At 37.6% G+C, this 19726-nt stretch overlaps 1 protein-coding gene and 1 long non-coding RNA gene across 3 annotated transcripts in view; one reads left to right on the forward strand and one right to left on the reverse strand.

The window, feature by feature from the left end:
* Positions 1-19726, reverse strand: part of LOC148199007 (exosome complex component RRP41 homolog) — a 57180-nt gene that overhangs the window by 36657 nt on the left and 797 nt on the right. The gene's annotated exons all lie outside the window — the stretch shown is intronic.
* LOC148199010 (uncharacterized) lies at positions 5596-9788 on the forward strand. Its single transcript, XR_015786090.1, has 2 exons — positions 5596-5962; positions 6234-9788. It is a non-coding gene; the product is annotated as an uncharacterized LOC148199010 (long non-coding RNA).

The following is a 19726-nucleotide window of genomic DNA, read 5'->3' on the forward strand; positions in this document are numbered from 1 at the left end:
CCACGCTTCACTTTTCTTCCCCTCAGCGGACCTCCCGTGACCTCCTGAGTGCCGCTCAGCGGTAAAATGCCGCTGAGCGGTGCCTTCGACTTCTCTTTTTGCACTCTTTGCTTCCTTTTATGATTCCATCTCTCTCCTTCTTCACTTCTTTCACTAAATTCACCTTAAAACCTGCACAAAAACACTGAAATCAAGCATAAACCTGTCCAGCTCTCTTATTTCTGAAAATATAGATAAAATGCATGATTTCAAGCTAGTTTCTAAGTCTAAAGGTTGCTTTTAGTATCAATTTTAAGCATGAAAATAACAGTTTTTCAACTGTTATCACAACCCCAAACTTAGAACTTTGCTTGTCCTCAAGCAAACAAAATGTAACTCCATCTCCAACCAATTCATATGATGGTTCACTCATTCAAAATCCTCTTTTCAAGATAAGTAACAACTTCACTCAAACTAATGACCAAGAGTTCAATCAAGATGTGCACATGCTTTATTATTCACAAAGTCATTTAAATTCCAACAAATGCTATTTTTCATGAATGATCAATCAATTAAGCATGGATGTTCATGTGCTCATGGAATATTTCCTCACTAGGTAAAGTGTTTCACTCAACACACAAGTGTATAAGAGGTAAAGTGTTTCACTCATTCACTCCACTATCACAATGTCACATGAATCAACTTTGCCTTTCATTTTACCACAATCAAAAACATTCACAAGCATGCATCATCACAAGGACTTTTCAATGGCTTATAATGTGGCTGGGCTAACAAGAAAATTGGTTTTTCTGGATCACAAAATCCTTGAGTCAAGAGAATCATAACAACACAATTTTTCTTATTCATTCCCAACTTTCTTTTGCCTTTGCTTTTGCATTTGCATTGAGCTTTGCTTCTTTTTCTTTTCTTTTTCTTTCTCTTTGCATATTTTTACTTTTTAGCTCTTAGCTCAATGCTTTTCCTTTTTCATGTTTCCCCAACAACCCCAAACTTGAACATTTAACAGTACCACACAAGATCTTCTACTTAACTCAAGGTAAAGATTTTCAATCAAGGGTGTTCAGTGTATGTTTAAGGCTAAGGGTTCAAAGGATAGAACACAACGTGTTCTCTTTTTAGTAGGCTAACTTTATGAATTTGGCCAATAAAAAGGGTTTTAACAACACGGCCTTGATCATATGATGCAAAACAAGCAATTGATTCAATCATGGAAAACCTGGGCAAAATCATTCATGCTTTCAAAGTAACAGCATTTAACAATAACAACTCTGGAGCTCAAAACCTCACATATAAGCTCATTCACATTTGACATACACATCCTGCTTAATCTCACAATCACAATCATGATATCATGCATTTGTTCACAAAGCTTGTGAATCACCTGTATAAGCATTTAATGTGCACATCATCTCAACATCAATCAATCAATAAGCATCATTCAATCATTACTTATCAAACAACCACAGTTAATAGCAAACCATCATAACAAACCAGGTGTTCAATAGAGTACATCAAACCCTAATCTAAAAACAAAAACAAATAAGTTCAGAAAACTTAAACCACCAAAAGCATAAGCATATGATAGCATTCATCAGCAAATGCTATCTGAGCTCCTCATCAGTCTGAGCTGTCCTCTGTATCTTCCTTCTTCTTGGATCTTATAGTCTTGATTCTTTTTGCCCGATGAGGAGGCCATCCCTGCATCAAACATAATTCACAAAACCAACAGATACATTGTTAAGCATTAGTAAACCACAATGAAGAAATCATCCCCTTCAATGATGCTCTCTCCCAACCCCAAACTTAGATGGAAAACTAGTGAGAAAGTGAGTGAAAGGGAGATTTTCTTAAGAGGGAATAGGGAAAAGATGTGGAGAACCTTGGAAAAGGTATGTGGGAATGTGTGTGCAGAGAAGAGCCTGAAAATAGAAGCTTATGCGCAGTTTAGGGTATAAAAATACCCTAATGGGCTCGGGTCCCGCTAAGGGGAACTAAAGCCCATTCTGCGAGAGTACCGCTCAGCGGTAAAATACCGCTCAGCGGCACTTGCGTGATGTGCTCTTCTCCTTCTTTTCTTAACCTACGTGCCTCCTAAACATGCCCCTCACTGGTTCCCTGCAATTCAATGTTTAAAATACTTATGCAAACCCTAACTAAAATAAAACAAACAAAAACAATCAATCAACTGGGTTGCCTCCCAGGTAGCGCTTGTTTAACGTCACGAGCCTGACCCAAAATCCACCAACACCCATCAGTAGGTGTTTCAAACTTACCAACACCCATCAGTAGGTGTTACAGACTTACCAGCACCCATCAGTAGGTGCAAAATTTTCTCACCAACACCCATCAGTAGGTGTTACAAACTTAGTATCCTTCAGTAGATACTTAACCACTTAGCATCCTTCAGTAGATGCTGTATCCAACAAAATATTTACAAAATAATGTCCACAAATTAAAAGTTACAAAACAAAATCAAAAGTTTTTAAATCCACTGGGTTGCCTCCCAGCAAGCGCTCTTTTAACGTCATTAGCTTGACCCAGTAAGCTCAAGTTCCTTCTTCTTTTTCTTCTTTCTACTGAACTTCTTCATAAATTTGATCAAACCGGGAACCTGTTGCAGTGTCTCAATCATAGGAACTTTAATCTCCAATTTCTTGAAGATTTCCATAAAGCGCTCAAATTCCTTCTTCCTATGATACTTCTTTGGATGAGGAAGAGGTTTTTCATATGATTCTTTCTTTTTTTCTCTCCTCCTCTTTTTCTTTTCTCTCACTTTCTTTTTTCTTTTCTTTTTCTACTCACTTTCTCAATCTTCACACAAATTTTCTCTTCTCTCTCTTTTCTCTCTTCGTTTTCCAACTCAACTTTTTCAACATTTACACTCACTAGCACTTCACACTCTTCCCTGGGGTTAACCTCAGTATTAGCCCCACAATTTCTACTTGACCTTTCTTCCACCTGTTTGGTGATCTGCCCCATCTGAGTCTCCAAATTTTTGATAACAGCTTCAGTGCTCTTTTGGGTAGACTCAGTTTTCTGTATGAAATTGTTGAGAGTTTCCTCCATCCTCATGGACCTATCATTAAGCATAGATAACTGTTGCCATAAGGTGGGTTGCTGCTGCTGCTTATTATATTGACCCGCTTGCCCAGTTTGCCCTTGACCAATGCTTGGGTGTGGTTTCCACCCCTGATTGTAACTCCCTTGACGATATTGATTGGTCATGTAGTTTACATCCTCTATTGCTTCTACTGAAAAGGCACATTGACCATTGATATGGTCGCCTCCACATAATTCGCACAACTGGGATTGTACATGTGCAGCAGTCTTCAACTCTTTGGGTAGTTGTGCAAGTATCTTTGTGAGATTCTCCAATTGTTGAGTTAGTATCTTGTTCTGAGCTATCAAGGCATATTTGGATTGCAACTGTAGAACTCCTTTTTGTTGAATAGGAGCTCCTCTTTCACTGTTCCACTTATTGTCATTAGTAGTCATGCTTTCAATTATTTCTGTGGCTTCCTCTGGAGTCTTCCATTTGATATTGCCTCCAGCTGAGGCGTCAAGCATCATCATGGTTTGTGAACCAAGGCCTCCAAGGAAGATTAGGACTACTTCTCCTTCGTTAAATCCATGCGTGGGAGTCTTTCTTAATAGGCTTTTATATCTGTCCCATGCATGACCTAGTGATTCCTCCATGCCTTGCCTGAAAGATGAGATCTCTTACTTTCCTTTGTTGACCTTGGAAGAATTGAGTGCCCATATAGTTAAATTCTTGATCGAATTGCATCCTGCATGCATTAGGCACAAAACTCTAGAAAATATTTGTTAGCACAAAAAGATAGAGAAGAAGATATAGATTCAGAAGATAAAAGATTCAGAAGATAGAATAAAATAAGATAGAATAAAATAAAATCTAACCTAATCTAAAAAGATAAAATAAAATAAAATCTAATCAAATCTAATAAAATAAAATCTAATAAAATCTAATCAAATAAAATCAAATATAATCTAATCTAATCTAATCTAATAAGATAAAATCTAATCTAAAAAGATAAAATAACAGAAAAACAGAAAAATAAAAACAGAAATTCAAAATTAAAGTCAAAGATAATCAATAATCACACAAATTAACCAGTTAAACCACGAGTCCCCAGCAACGGCGCCAAAAACTTGATGGACAAATTTATGATCACCAAAATATGATGTCACAAACTTGTTTCACAATTGGCAAGTATGACCGAATCGTTCAAGTAATAAACTTGGTAAGACCAAGTATCGTTCTTCCCAAAGGACTCACGGCCTAGTTTAGTTATGTGATTTGTTGATTAGCTAGGACTTACAAACGAAATATTTGGATTTAGTTATGCAAGACAGAAAATAAACATGTATGCATGAATTGATCAATGGCAAAGACAAAAGATAAACACTTTCAAGGAAATATAGGAATGAATATGTTGTTGGGGGTCAATTTCATATCATCCACTCTCATACATTTTAGGAATTCAACATTCAAATCATCATTGTTAATGCCACTCTCTAAAGTACCATTCTAGATGGCTTCTCCCTAATCAAATAGTTCATACAATTCCTAGCATTCCTAATGATTAGTTCATAAGTGCAGGAGCTTAACGACAACCAATATAATATTGGGAGAAATTCCCCGGATCTAGACTTCCCCGTACGTGCCCGTATCGACAAAACCAATAATCATGCATTGAATGAGTTAAACTATGCAAGCATTAAGCAAAGAGGAAAAACCCTAACTAATGATGAAAGAAAGCATAAGTCTTAATGAAAAGATGCAAGCATAAATTCCATATATGAGAGCTTCAAGAGATTACATTGATTCCCCAACAAACATACAAGGTTTAGTTCACCATATTCATGGTGAACCTAGATGAATTACAATGAAAGTATGAAAGAATAAACCCAATAAAGGTGAAGAGGTAGCCTAAGCATCCAAGATCCTCCTTCAAAGGGGTGGAAGAGAGAGTGTTTGCCTCGTTTCTGCCAAAGATACTTAATCCTAGGACGTGCAAGTCCTTATATACTATTCTAGAGTTACAAAAGATTACAAAAGCCCAAGCCCAAAAAGTGCCGCTCAGCGGTAAATACCGCTCAGCGGTGATCACGCTTCACTTTTCTTCCCCTCAGCGGCCAGTTTGCCCCTCAGCGGACCTCCCGTGACCTCCTGAGTGCCGCTCAGCGGTAAAATGCCGCTGAGCGGTGCCTTCGACTTCTCTTTTTGCACTCTTTGCTTCCTTTTATGATTCCATCTCTCTCCTTCTTCACTTCTTTCACTAAATTCACCTTAAAACCTGCACAAAAACACTGAAATCAAGCATAAACCTGTCCAGCTCTCTTATTTCTGAAAATATAGATAAAATGCATGATTTCAAGCTAGTTTCTAAGTCTAAAGGTTGCTTTTAGTATCAATTTTAAGCATGAAAATAACAGTTTTTCAACTGTTATCAGTAGTCCTCTTTTTGTATTTTTTTACTTTTTATAGTTTATCTCTTAAGGAGCATGGGTTACTATAAATACCCAGCTCCTCTATTGTATTGTCACTTTTGAGCTGAATGAGAATTATATTTCTGAAATCAGAATAATTCTCTCTTGAAAGTCATAGGCTAGAGAGTCCAAAGACTTCCTCTAGCCACCTTCCAAGCACACTCTATTTTTCCATTTCTCCAAAATTCCACGGTGCTACTCATTCCTCCACGCCACCTCTCCTTCGCTGCCACCTCGCATGCGTCAGCGTTTTTCAATTCCTTCTTCAGCCACGCGTCCGCTCCCTCATTCCACATCATTTGCTTTTCTTCTCACACATCAGACACGCACAGCCACATTCTCTCTTTCGTGAGAGCTTTTTCTCCATCTCGCAGAACCACATCTCGTTCTTCCACTCAAGAGTTTCCTCGTCGCCAGCCATTCTTCATCACAAATCCATCTCTTCTCCTCCGTAAGTATCAGATTCACAAGTTTCTTCATCTTTCTTCCACTGTCACCAAATCATCTGCACATTTGTCTAGGGTTTCTTCATCCTTCATCATTTTCTCTGATTTTAGCCGATTAAAATTACTTTTGATTCGTTCCAAACCTTTTCCACCGTTCAATCTTCATTTTGAACCGATTAATCGGTTCATATTGGGTTTCCTTCCATTTCTAGGGTTTCTATCGAGTTTAACCCTCTGTTTTTGTCATTTTCCGCTGCGTATTCTTCGTCGGAGAAGCTTCGAGGAGGTCCGGTTTGTATTCGCGCAGCTTCAATCGACCTCTCCTCGGGCGTTCGTCCATCAAGTGGTATCAGAGCCAGGTTCGAACACGCTTCAGAGGTAAGTATCTCGGTTCGTCTCTGTTCTGAGTTTTCTTCCATTATTGAGTTGTTTCGATTCTTGTTTCAGTTTGATTCGTGTCTCTGTCTTTGTTCTAGTTTTGTGTTTTGATTCTGTCTTGATTCTGAGTTTATTCTTCCATTTTCGCGTTCTTAGTTAATTTCTTTACTGTCTTGTGTTTAACTTTTGTTCGTCATGGAATTCTCAAAGTGTTTTGCCTTGATTCAGTTTCAGTATGTGTTGTTTTTTCTGTATGAGATTCAAATATGTTTGTTCGTTCTTGGATCTCAATTTCTGCGTTTAGGTTTTCAAGTTGAGTGTTACTTATTTGTTTAAGCTTTCTTGTTCTGTGCCTTTGAGTCATTATATGAGTATTATTTCATTTTATTTCGGTGCAAGTCTTTGTTTGAGTATTTTAATTTCTAAATCCATTTCTGTTTTGTCTATGTCATGTTATTTTGTTTTAATTGTCAATTAAATCTGAGTTTAACTGTGATTCAATTGAGTTTTTTTTGCTTTGAGTAAGATCTGTTCATCATCATAAGCAGTGAAATTCAATTGAATGAGCTTGATGCAGACTTCAACAGCAGTTTAATTTCATTTCATTTATCTGAAGCTGTCTTGAGTTTTTGATGCTGACCATTACATGTAATTTGTATTGCACTTTTGAAATTCTGTGAGCTGAAAGTTGAATCTGCTTGTGGATAGCAAATGCACACCAATTAAGCTATGAAATGTTGCATTGAGCTTGGGTGCAAGATGCTTACAGCAGCATCAGTCTTTCATTTGGCCAGCTACACCGAACTGGTTGTTCTTTGAAGTCTGTGTTAATGTTTTGAGTGTGTGTTTGTTCTACTTAGTATTAGATCATTACTAAGTTCTAACATCAGTACATCCTAGAGTCATTGTGTCTGAGTGCTTTAATTTCTTTTCTGCAGAATTAAATTTGATTTGACTTGTGTTACTGCACCTTTGTGTCAAAGTTGTTCTGGCTTAAAATTTGTAAGTGGTTGATGATTAAGTCCACAAAAATCTGCATCACATCAGCAGTACTTGTAATCTTGTACAAAAAAACCACTAAATCTGTGATTTGAATTTGAACCTAGCAGTAACACTTGTAATTGGAGTTGATTCTACTGATTTCATTGTAAAACAGTGCATAAGGCTGAAATTAACAATGTTAAATGCTGCACTACAAGTCTGAAATAAAGTGAATCAGTTTGAACATTTGTTTACAAAAATTCTGCAATTTGTTCTTGATCTTTTATTGCTTTTGAAATCTACTCTAGAACTGATCTTAGGATCCTGTTTGAGTGCTTACTGTGATCAAAAGCTTTGTTTCTTGCTTGTCATTGTTGAATGTCTTAGTTTTGTCTACATTACATGTAAAATCTGTTCAGCTGTTCTAATTTGAGCTTTGTTTGCTTTCATAATCTGATCTTGAGTCAGTTTCTCTGTTGTGCTGTAAATTCTTTTGCTTTAGTGGTTGTCCTGTTCTGTTCTACCTGTCTGTCCATTACTTTGATCTTTGCCTAGCCATTTCTTTATTACTTGAGAAGCTTTTTCACTCTGGATTTCTGGAAATTGAAAGAAGGTTTGTGTGCTTGGTAGCATTTTAGGTGGTGGTGGTCTGGAATACTCTCCAGCTGTGTACTGCCAAGGGAGAATCTCCCTTCCAAACCTTTACATTTTGAGTGCTTTAAGCTTTTAAAAAGAAGCCTGAGTGTTGTGAGTTTTGTAAGGCTGATTTGGCCTAATTCCTTGGCACTTTGAAATAGAGAATTCATTGTTAATCTAACTGTTTTGTGATTGTTCATTGTGCAGGAAAAGAAATTGGATCAATTAGATTGGATCAGTTGTGGTTTGCTTAAACTGACATTGCATTCATTTTGGATTATAAACTGCTTGCTGAAATCATTGAGATATTATATGTCTGAATGTGATTACTGATTTCATGGTTTGCTTACAATTGTTGAAATCTGTTGAATACTTATTAGCACCATCATTCTTTCGTTGTTGAGATCAATTTTTCCAAATGCATATAGAAAATATTTTCCTGGTATTAATCACATGCAGATTTCAGTTTTATTCAGATTGATTGATTGAATACCTTGCATGCCACCTAGTTAGTTGTTCATGGACTGATTTATGCATGAATTGATTTGCTTGGAGTAATTAGTCTTGTGCATGAACTTGTTTTAACTGCCAAAGCATCATTCCATTTGAAGAAGTGACTAAAGCACTTACTTTCCAATTCTGACGTTGTGGTTGAATTAAGCACATAATTCTTTTACCCATTGGATTGATCAGAATTTAAATTAGAATTGAATGATTGTTTAAATCAGTTTAGTTCAGCTTTGAATTACACCCATTGCATCTGGTTTAATATCTATGTCCTTGTGTATTTTTGCTGGAGTTGGTGCAATTTCTGTGAGCAGATCTGAAACGAATCAGTGCAGGGAAAAAGTGAAGAATGAATCTGCTGATTAGTTGAGCACAAGGAAGAACCTACAACAAAGTCCACTAAAACCAACAACTAGAAATAGCATTAATCAGGGAAGTTGCTTAGCTATATTACTTCTATTTGTTTAACTGTTTGTGTTATAGCTTGCAATTTGTTGGATGATGTGATTTGCTGAATTGGAATCTGGTTTGATGTTGTTGTGTGCAGAGTTGATAAACATTTGGAGTCAAGAATTTTAAGCAGTAGCAGAATATCAGTAGAGTTTACAGCAAGATAGACCAACCATTTAATTAGGGGAGTTGTTTAATTTTGTTGCCTCTGGATTACTTAATTGTTTCTGTCTTAGCTGGAAATTGATAGCATTGATGGTTACTCTGCTGAACTGATTGTGAATCTTTGATTGCAGTTTGTCATTTGAGAGCAACAGAAATTTATATAGCTGCATCAAGTGTACGAGACTAGGAGAAAAGGGAAGAATCTTTTATATTGTGTGAATTTAATCCTTTTGATATCTGTGTGTAGATAAGGCACATTGATTCCAATTGTGATTTGTGATTATAGGATAAACCAGAAGCTAGAAAAGGGGCCAAAGCTGGCCGAACCAGCAACAGGAGTGTACATTTTTTTTTGGCACAAGGACTTGGCATCAAAATGAATGAAGTGGACCAGGACCAGGACCGTAGCAGCCTAGTATAGTTTTTCTTTTGTAATTATTTTCTTCAATTTGTTTGTAATAGGCTTGTGTTAGCCTACTCTTAGCTTTAGCTTTTGTTTTGTAAAAGGGCCTTTTATAAAGTCCAAGTGTTTAGGAAGAGTCCTTGGTGCTCTTTCAAACTCTTGGCAACTTTATTTGCTTTTATTTTTAGCATAGCTAGACAGGTGAATGTGTCTTGTTAGCCAAAGCTACAAGCTTCACCATAGGAGTAGACTTTAATATTGACTTAATTTGTGTATCTCGTAGGGGTCATTAGAGTCCGCTGGTTTCTTTAGTGTTTTTGTATCTTTGATTTTGTGTTCACGTTTAGGGTTGATTAGGCTAAAAGGGATTAAACTCTAAGCCTTTTCACATTAGAGTCCGAGAGTCTAGTCTTTTATTTGTGATTAATTGTTTGAGTTGTGTACTTTGTTTCTAAAGGTGATTTTAGTTTAAGGGGTAATTAGTTAGTAGCCTAAGACATTTCTGGCAAGGCAAGATTTGGTACTTAAGCAGCTCTTTAGCTCACCTCTCTTACCTGGGACTTGTCTAAGTGAAAGTTTTGAACCCTTTAGATTAAGAAAACTTTTAAAAACAAAGATGTCTTATGGTTCATATAGGTCTTCTAGGTTAGATAAAGTTGATGAAATGTTTAAACAAGCTAGGAATCTTCCATCCTTTGGTAAAGATATAGGTGCATTAACATACCTAGCTTGGGAAAAAGAAATTGATAAAATAAATCCTTGGTTTTGTGAAGAGAGTGAATATTATGTTCTTAGTATATATCTCTCTAAGTTAGAAGAAAATGCAAGTGAGTGGTGGGATGAAAGACAATATCATGTTAGGAAAGGTAGAAAGTCCTCCATACGTGATTGGCGTGATTTAAAAGCTTGCATGAGAAGAAAGTTTGTGCCTTCAAGCATTAAAAGAAACCTAGAACTAATTAGGGATTGCATTAATGATGGAAAATTATTTCTTGAGAGTTTAAATAATCATGGGTTTCTTCGTAGAGAATTAGAATTTGGGGCAAGACTTAAGGAGATCAAGGATAAGAAAAGAGAAAGAGAGATTGAGAGAAAAGAAAAGGAAGAAAGGAAAGAAGAAGAGAAGAGAGAGAGAGAAGAAATAGAGAAAAGAGAAGAGAGAAAAAGAGAGAAATTAAGAAGAGAAGAAATAGAGAAAAGAAAAGAGAGAAGAAGAGAGGAATTAAGAAGAGAAGAAGAGAGAAAAGAAGAAGAAAAGAGAGAAAGGCAAGAAAGAGAGAAGAAAGAAAAGGAGAAATCGTTACTGATGACAAATCCTATTCTTTCAAAGACTGTGGAACAAACAAGGGAAGGTTTCCAAATCTTTACTTCTTTTCCAATAATTGATTACTTTTCAATTTTTGACTTCTCTTTCAAACCAATTGTCATGAAAACATTTTCAAAATATGACAATTCAAATCTTGAGTTATTCTTATCTTTAAGAAAACAATTAACTCAAGATAAATACCCAGCTCCTCTATTGTATTGTCACTTTTGAGCTGAATGAGAATTATATTTCTGAAATCAGAATAATTCTCTCTTGAAAGTCATAGGCTAGAGAGTCCAAAGACTCCCTCTAGCCACCTTCCAAGCACACTCTCATTTTTCCATTTCTCCAAAATTCCACGGTGCTACTCATTCCTCCACGCCACCTCTCCTTCGCTGCCACCTCGCATGCGTCAGCGTTTTTCAATTCCTTCTTCAGCCACGCGTCCGCTACCTCATTCCACATCATTTGCTTTTCTTCTCACACATCAGACACGCACAGCCACATTCTCTCTTTCGTGAGAGCTTTTTCTCCATCTCGCAGAACCACATCTCGTTCTTCCACTCAAGAGTTTCCTCGTCGCCAGCCATTCTTCATCACAAATCCATCTCTTCTCCTCCGTAAGTATCAGATTCACAAGTTTCTTCATCTTTCTTCCACTGTCACCAAATCATCTGCACATTTGTCTAGGGTTTCTTCATCCTTCATCATTTTCTCTGATTTTAGCCGATTAAAATTACTTTTGATTCGTTCGAAACCTTTTCCACCGTTCAATCTTCATTTTGAACCGATTAATCGGTTCATATTGGGATTCCTTCCATTTCTAGGGTTTCTATCGAGTTTAACCCTCTGTTTTTGTCATTTTCCGTTGTGTATTCTTCGTCGGAGAAGCTTCGAGGAGGTCCGGTTTGTATTCGCGCAGCTTCAATCGACCTCTCCTCGGGCGTTCGTCCATCCTGATAGATTTTAATGTTTATCAGAACTAAGGTTATTGACTGCTTCTAATCTGTTTATATGCTTTTTTGCAGTTCAAAATGTGCCCTTACACATTTCCATTACCCATGGCATGGCTCATTGATAACAGTTGAAAAACTGTTATTTTCATGCTTAAAATTGATACTAAAAGCAACCTTTAGACTTAGAAACTAGCTTGAAATCATGCCTTTTATCCATATTTTCAGAAATAAGAGAGCTGGACAGGTTTATGCTTGATTTAAGTGTTTTTGTGCAGGTTTTGAGGTGAATTTGGTGAAAGAAGTGAAGAAGGAGAGAGATGACATTAGAAAAGACAAGAAAGAGTGCAAAAGTAGAAGCCGAAGGCACCGCTCAGCGGCAATTTACCGCTGAGCGGCACTCAGGAGGTTGCGGGAGTCACGCTGAGGGGCAAACTGGCCACTGAGGGGAAGAAACGTGAAGCGCAACCACCGCTGAGCGGTATTTACCGCTGAGCGGCACTTTTATGGACTTGGGCTTTTGTAATCTTTTGTAATTCTAGAATAGTATATAAGGACTTGCACGTCCTAGGGTTAGACATCTTTGGCAGAAACGAGGCAAACACTCTCTCTTCCACCCCTTTGAAGGAGGATCTTGGATGCTCAGGCTACCTCTTCACCTTTATTGGGTTTATTCTTTCATACTTTCATTGTAATTCATCTAGGTTCACCATGAATATGGTGAACTAAACCTTGTATGTTTGTTGGGGAATCAATGTAATCTCTTGAAGCTCTCATATATGGAATTTATGCTTGCATCTTTGAATTAAGATATATGCTTTCTTTCATCATTAGTTAGGGTTTTTCCTCTTTGCTTAATGCTTGCATTGTTTAACTCATTCTAATGCATGATTATTGGTTTTGTCGATACGGGCACGTACGGGGAAGTCTAGATCCGGGGAATTTCTCCCAATATTATATTGGTTGTCGTTAAGCTCCTGCGCTTATGAACTAATCATTAGGAATGCTAGGAATTGTATGAACTCGTGATTAGGGAGAAGCCATCTAGAATGGTACTTTAGAGAGTGGCATTAACAATGATGATTTGAATGTTGAATTCCTAAAATGTATGAGAGTGGATGAGATGAAATTGACCCCCAACAACATATTCATATATTCCATTGAAAGTGTTTATCTTTTGTCTTTGCCATTGATCAAACTTCATGCATACATGTTTATTTTTCGTCTTGCATATTAAAATCCAATTATTTTGTTTGTAAGTCTTAGCTAATCAACAAATCACATAACTAAACTAGGCCGTGAGTCCTTTGGGAAGAACGATACTTGGTCTTACCAAGTTTATTACTTGAACGATTCGGTCATACTTGCCGATTATGAAACAAGTTTGTGACATCATATTTTGGTGCTTACAAATTTGTCCATCAAGTTTTTGGCGCCGTTGCCGGGGACTCGTGGTTTAACTGGTTAATTTGTGTGATTATTGATTATCTTTGACTTTAATTTTGAATTTCTGTTTTTATTTTTCTGTTTTTATTTTATTCTATCTTTTTATCTTTTTAGATTAGATTAGATTTTATTTTAGATTTGATTTGATTAGATTTTATTTTATCTTTTAGGTTAGGTTAGATTTTATTTTATCTTTTAGAGTAGGTTAGATTTTATTAGATTTTATTTTTTAGATTAGGTTTTATTTTATTCTATCTTATTTGATTCTATCTTCTAAATTTTTTTTTTCTTCTGAATATATCTTTTCTTCTATATCTTTTTGTGCTAACAAATCTTTTCTAGGGTTTTGTTTTCTTGTGTATGCAGGAAGCAATTCGAACTAGAAGTAAGAAAACAACAGAACCACTTCTTGAAGGTCTAGACGAGAGTAGAAGGAGGAGAAGAATCAGAACGTCTAGAGAACTTTTCCCTTCTCCAGAAACTCTCCTACAATCATCACCACAAGGTTCTGTTCATAGCACAGGGAGTATGGAGAACAATAATAATGTTAGAAGAACTCTTGCAGATTACACTAATCTTGCTGGACCTCAGCACTTCAACAGCATAGCTAGACCTAGAGTCAATGCAGCCAATATGGAGGTCAAGCCAGCATTAATTCAATTGGTGAAGAGTAATCAATTTAATGGGTTATCTCACGAAAGCCCATATGAGCACCTTACTACCTTTAATGAGATCTGCAACACGGTCAAAATTAATGGGGTGCCAGACGAAGCTATCAAACTTAGCTTGTTTCCTTTCTCATTGGGAGGCAATGCTAAGCTTTGGTTGAACTCTTTTCCAGAAGAAAGTTTCACAGAGTGGGAAGCAGTGGTTACAAAATTTTTAAATAAATACTTCCCACAATCTAAGGTAACTAAGGGCAAGCAAGAGAGGTAAAGGTTAATTTAGTAATGGCCGATGGATCTTCAAAAGAGCCATGTGGGATTGCAGAAGACGTTGTAGTTTGTGTGGGCAAACTTCAGTTCTTGGCAGACTTTGTGGTGATGAAGATGGAAACCGAGAAGATACCTTTTATACTTGGAAGACCGTTTATGAAAACGGCCAGGGCTATCATAGATGTGAATGAAGGTATAGTGGTTCTCCAAGACAGAGAGGAGAGAGTGGTGGTGGATGTCTTCAAAGATGAAAAACAAGCAGAGGAGGAAGAGGCTAGTTACAAAGCTGCATTTCGAGATGCACCCATGACTAGAGGTAAGGATGAAAATCTTGAAGTTTTAGATAACCATTGTTTGTTTTTTCAGGTAAACAAGGTAGAAGAGATTGGAAAAGGAGAAGAAGTTCCTAGAGACTGGAAGAAAATAAGACTCCAACTTGGCACACCTGTAAGACTCAAGAACAAGTTGTGGGTTATAAAAGGCTTTAAAGAGAAGGAGATGATAGAGATAGAGTCTCCATATTCTAGAGGATCCAAAACAGTCCAAAGGAAGCAGTTGAAAGGTTGGTGGAAGGACTACATCAACTATAAAGAAGATGGAACATGAGCTTTAACAAGGTCAAGCTAATGACGTTAAAGGAGCGCTTGCTGGGAGGCAACCCAGTGGATTTACAAACTTTTGATTTGTTTTGGTTTTGTAACTTTTAATCTGTGAACATTATTCTGGACATTATTTTGTTGAATCTAGCATCTACTGAAGGATGCTAGGTGGTTAAGTATCTACTGAAGGATACTAGGTTTGTAACACCTACTGATGGGTGTTGGTGAGAAAATTTTGCACCTACTGACGGGTGCTGGTAAGTTTGAAACACCTACTGATGGGTGTTGGTGGATTTTGGGTCAGGCTCGTGACGTTAAACAAGCGCTACCTGGGAGGCAACCCAGTTGATTGATTGTTTCTGTTTGTTTTATTTTAGTTAGGATTTGCATAAGCATTTTTAACATTGAATTGCAGGGAACCCATGAGGGGCATGTAGGGAAGGCACGTAGGTTAAGAAAAGAAGGAGAGGAGCACTTCACGAAAGTGCCGCTGAGCGGCAATTACCGCTGAGCGGTACTATCGCAGTTGGGCTTAAGTTCCCCTTAGCGGAACCCGAGCCCATTAGGGTATTTTTAAACCCTAAGCTGCGCAATTTTTCATTCTTTCAAGCTCTTCTCTGCACAAACACTTCCACACATCTTCTCTTAGGTTTTCCACATCTTTTCACTCTTCCCTCTTTAGAAAATCTCTCTTTCACTCACTTTTTCACTAGTGTGCCATCAAAGTTTGGGGTTGGAAGAGAGTAATCTAGTTTGGAAGCATTCTCATAGCATCTAGCATCTCCACCCAAGTAAGTAAATGCATTTTGTTCATTCTAGGGTTCTTGAATTTGAATGTGATTGTCAAAGCATGAATATTTAGGGGTTTTGATTTCTATGCATGATTTGATTATATATTTGATGTTTGAACCGATTAAACTGCATGATTATGAACTGGAAAACTGAAAATTGCATTTGGGTGGAGTTAGGACAGTTTTAAAATGAGATTTTCAAAAATCTGCAGATCACCGCTGAGCGGCAGTTACCGCTGAGCGGCACTCTGCCAGATTTGATTTTTCTGGTTTGTTGCGTGTTGGTATGTGGCACTGGTGGCGCTGAGGGGAAATTCTAGCCCTCAGCGGTGGTTTAGCTTCGAAAGGAGTTGTGTTCTGTGTTATACTAATGATTAACATCATGTTCTGTGGTTTTGTATTTATGTCTGAATGCAGGAATGGCATCCTCTTCAGGAAAGAGATTGAAAACCATGGCAACCAAGAGGAAGGAAAAGGAACCAGAGCAACCCCACTCTAGCAGGTTCCTCTCTAGGAAACATGAGAAGCACTTTAGGGTGGTTCAGGACAGGAGACTTCTAATGGAGAGAAAGGTTGGAATGATACCTAACTTTGCTCCGCAATTTGGAGAGCAAGTGTTAGGGAATGATTGGGGAAAGCTAGCCACTTATCCAGCACCTGCCAACATAGCTGTGGTGAAGGAATTCTACACCAATGCAAAGAAGATTGGTGACTATCCAGCTGAGAATTATTTGGGATATGTCAGAGGCCATGCTATTAGGTATGATCCTGATTCTATCAACAACTTCCTGGATACTGTGTGGGCTGGTGAGCAATGCCAGTTTGCTCTTAGCATGGAGGAAGGTGCTGATTTTGAGGATGTGGAGAGAGTGTTGTGTATACCTGGAGGACACTTCCAAAGGAATAGATCTGGCGCAGTGGTTAACATTAGGAGGACAGATTTGACTCCTCTTGCAAAGTATTGGATGGCGTTTTCTCATGCCAACATTCAGCCATGTTCACATGTGTCAGATATTACTCTCAGCAGGGCACTATTCATCTACTGTGCTATCAGGAACTTAAATGTTAATGTTGGGCAGGTGATAGCTGATGAAATTAGTGTGTGCGCGAATACCTCAAACAACAAAGCACCACTAGGACATCCTTCTTTGATCACTCACCTTTGCAAACTAGCTGGGGTGGACACTTCTGCTCCACCATTTGAGAGGCCAAGAAAAGCTATTGATGAGGCCTATTACAGACAGTACTGTGGAGGTGAGGATATAGCTCAGCCAGTTCCACCACGCCGAGCTCGTAGAGAGAGAGGATCAGCACAGAGCCAGACATCTGCTGATACACATGAAGCAGAACCATTCCAGATGAGGGACATGTATATGTCTCTTATAGGTGCTCAGTTGCAGTCCATCCACAGAGGGCAGGTGGCCACTGCTGAAATGATAGTGGGGATGTATGATACACCTCCAACCCACAGGTGGACTATGGATGAATTCCATAATGTGGTAGCGTGGCCAGAAGAACCAGTACATGGAGGAGCTGGAGCAGCTGAAGCTTCAGCAGGAGATATGGAAGAAGATGAAGCTGAGGAGGAGGATGCATTTGATGATGATGATGATGAAGAGGAAGAGGAAGATACAGAGGACAGCTCAGACTGATGAGGAGCTGAGATAGCATTTACTGATGAATGCTATCATATGATTATGCTTTTGTGGTTTAAGTTTTCTGAACTTATTTGTTTTTGTTTTTAGATTAGGGTTTGATGTACTCTATTGAACATCTGGTTTATTATGATGGTTTGCTATTAACTGTGATTGTTTGATGAGTAATGCTTGATGATGCTTATTGACTGATTGATGTTGAGATGATGTGCACATTAAATGCTTATACAGGTGATTCACAAGCTTTGTGAACAAATGCATGATATCATGATTGTGATTGTGAAATTAAGCAGGATGTGTATGTCAAATGTGAATGAGCTTGTATGTGAGGTTTTGAGCTCCAGAGTTGTTATTGTTGAATGCTATTACTTTGAAAGCATGAATGATTTTGCCCAGGTTTTCTATGATTGAATCAATTGCTTGTTTTGCATCATGTGATCAAGGCCGTGTTTTTAAAACCCTTTTTATTGGCCAAATTCATAAAGTTAGCCTACTAAAAGAGAACACTTTGTGTTCTATCCTTTCAACCCAAAGCCTTGAACATACACTGAACACCCTTGATTGAAAATCTTTACCTTGAGTTAAGTAGAAGATCTTATGTGGTATTGTTAAATGTTCAAGTTTGGGGTTGTTGGGGAAACATGAAAAAGGAAAAGCATTGAGCTAAGAGCTAAAAAGTAAGAATATGAAAAGAATAAGAAAAAGAAAAGAAAAGAAAAAGAAGTAAAGCTCAATGCAAATGCAAATGCAAAAGCAAAAAGGCAAGTTGGGAATGAATAAGATGATTGTGTTGTTATGATTCTCTTAACTCAAGGATTTTGTGATCCAGAAAAACCAATTTTCTTGTTAGCCCAGCCACGTTATAAGCCATTGAAAAGTCCTTGTGATGATGCATGCTTGTGAATGTTTTTGATTGTGGTAAAATGAAAGGCAAAGTTGATTCATGTGACATTGTGATAGTAGAGTGAATGAGTGAAACACTTTACCTCTTATACACTTGTGTGTTGAGTGAAACACTTTACCTAGTGAGGAAATATTCCATAAGTACATGAACATCCATGCTTAATTGATTGATCATTCATGAAAAATAGCATTTGTTGGAATCTAGATGACTTTGTGAAACACTAAAGCATGTGCACATCTTAATTGAACTCTTGGTCATAAGTTTGAGTGAAGTTGTTACTTATCTTCAAAAGAGAATTTTGAATGAGTGAACCATCATATGAATTGGTTGGAGATGGAGTTACATTTTGTTTGCTTGAGGACAAGCAAAGTTCTAAGTTTGGGGTTGTGATAACAGTTGAAAAACTGTTATTTTCATGCTTAAAATTGATACTAAAAGCAACCTTTAGACTTAGAAACTAGCTTGAAATCATGCCTTTTATCCATATTTTCAGAAATAAGAGAGCTGGACAGGTTTATGCTTGATTTAAGTGTTTTTGTGCAAGTTTTGAGGTGAATTTGGTGAAAGAAGTGAAGAAGGAGAGAGATGACATTAGAAAAGACAAGAAAGAGTGCAAAAGTAGAAGCCGAAGGCACCGCTCAGCGGCAATTTACCGCTGAGCGGCACTCAGGAGGTTGCGGGAGTCACGCTGAGGGGCAAACTGGCCACTGAGGGGAAGAAACGTGAAGCGCAACCACCGCTGAGCGGTATTTACCGCTGAGCGGCACTTTTATGGACTTGGGCTTTTGTAATCTTTTGTAATTCTAGAATAGTATATAAGGACTTGCACGTCCTAGGGTTAGACATCTTTGGCAGAAACAAGGCAAACACTCTCTCTTCCACCCCTTTGAAGGAGGATCTTGGATGCTCAGGCTACCTCTTCACCTTTATTGGGTTTATTCTTTCATACTTTCATTGTAATTCATCTAGGTTCACCATGAATATGGTGAACTAAACCTTGTATGTTTGTTGGGGAATCAATGTAATCTCTTGAAGCTCTCATATATGGAATTTATGCTTGCATCTTTGAATTAAGATATATGCTTTCTTTCATCATTAGTTAGGGTTTTTCCTCTTTGCTTAATGCTTGCATTGTTTAACTCATTCTAATGCATGATTATTGGTTTTGTCGATACGGGCACGTACGGGGAAGTCTAGATCCGGGGAATTTCTCCCAATATTATATTGGTTGTCGTTAAGCTCCTGCGCTTATGAACTAATCATTAGGAATGCTAGGAATTGTATGAACTCGTGATTAGGGAGAAGCCATCTAGAATGGTACTTTAGAGAGTGGCATTAACAATGATGATTTGAATGTTGAATTCCTAAAATGTATGAGAGTGGATGAGATGAAATTGACCCCCAACAACATATTCATATATTCCATTGAAAGTGTTTATCTTTTGTCTTTGCCATTGATCAAACTTCATGCATACATGTTTATTTTTCGTCTTGCATATTAAAATCCAATTATTTTGTTTGTAAGTCTTAGCTAATCAACAAATCACATAACTAAACTAGGCCGTGAGTCCTTTGGGAAGAACGATACTTGGTCTTACCAAGTTTATTACTTGAACGATTCGGTCATACTTGCCGATTGTGAAACAAGTTTGTGACATCA

This window comes from Vigna umbellata, chromosome 4 (genome assembly GCF_029865625.1).
Source record: "Vigna umbellata cultivar VRB3 chromosome 4, Vumbellata_1.0, whole genome shotgun sequence".
In the NCBI taxonomy this organism is placed as follows: Eukaryota; Viridiplantae; Streptophyta; class Magnoliopsida; order Fabales; family Fabaceae; genus Vigna; species Vigna umbellata.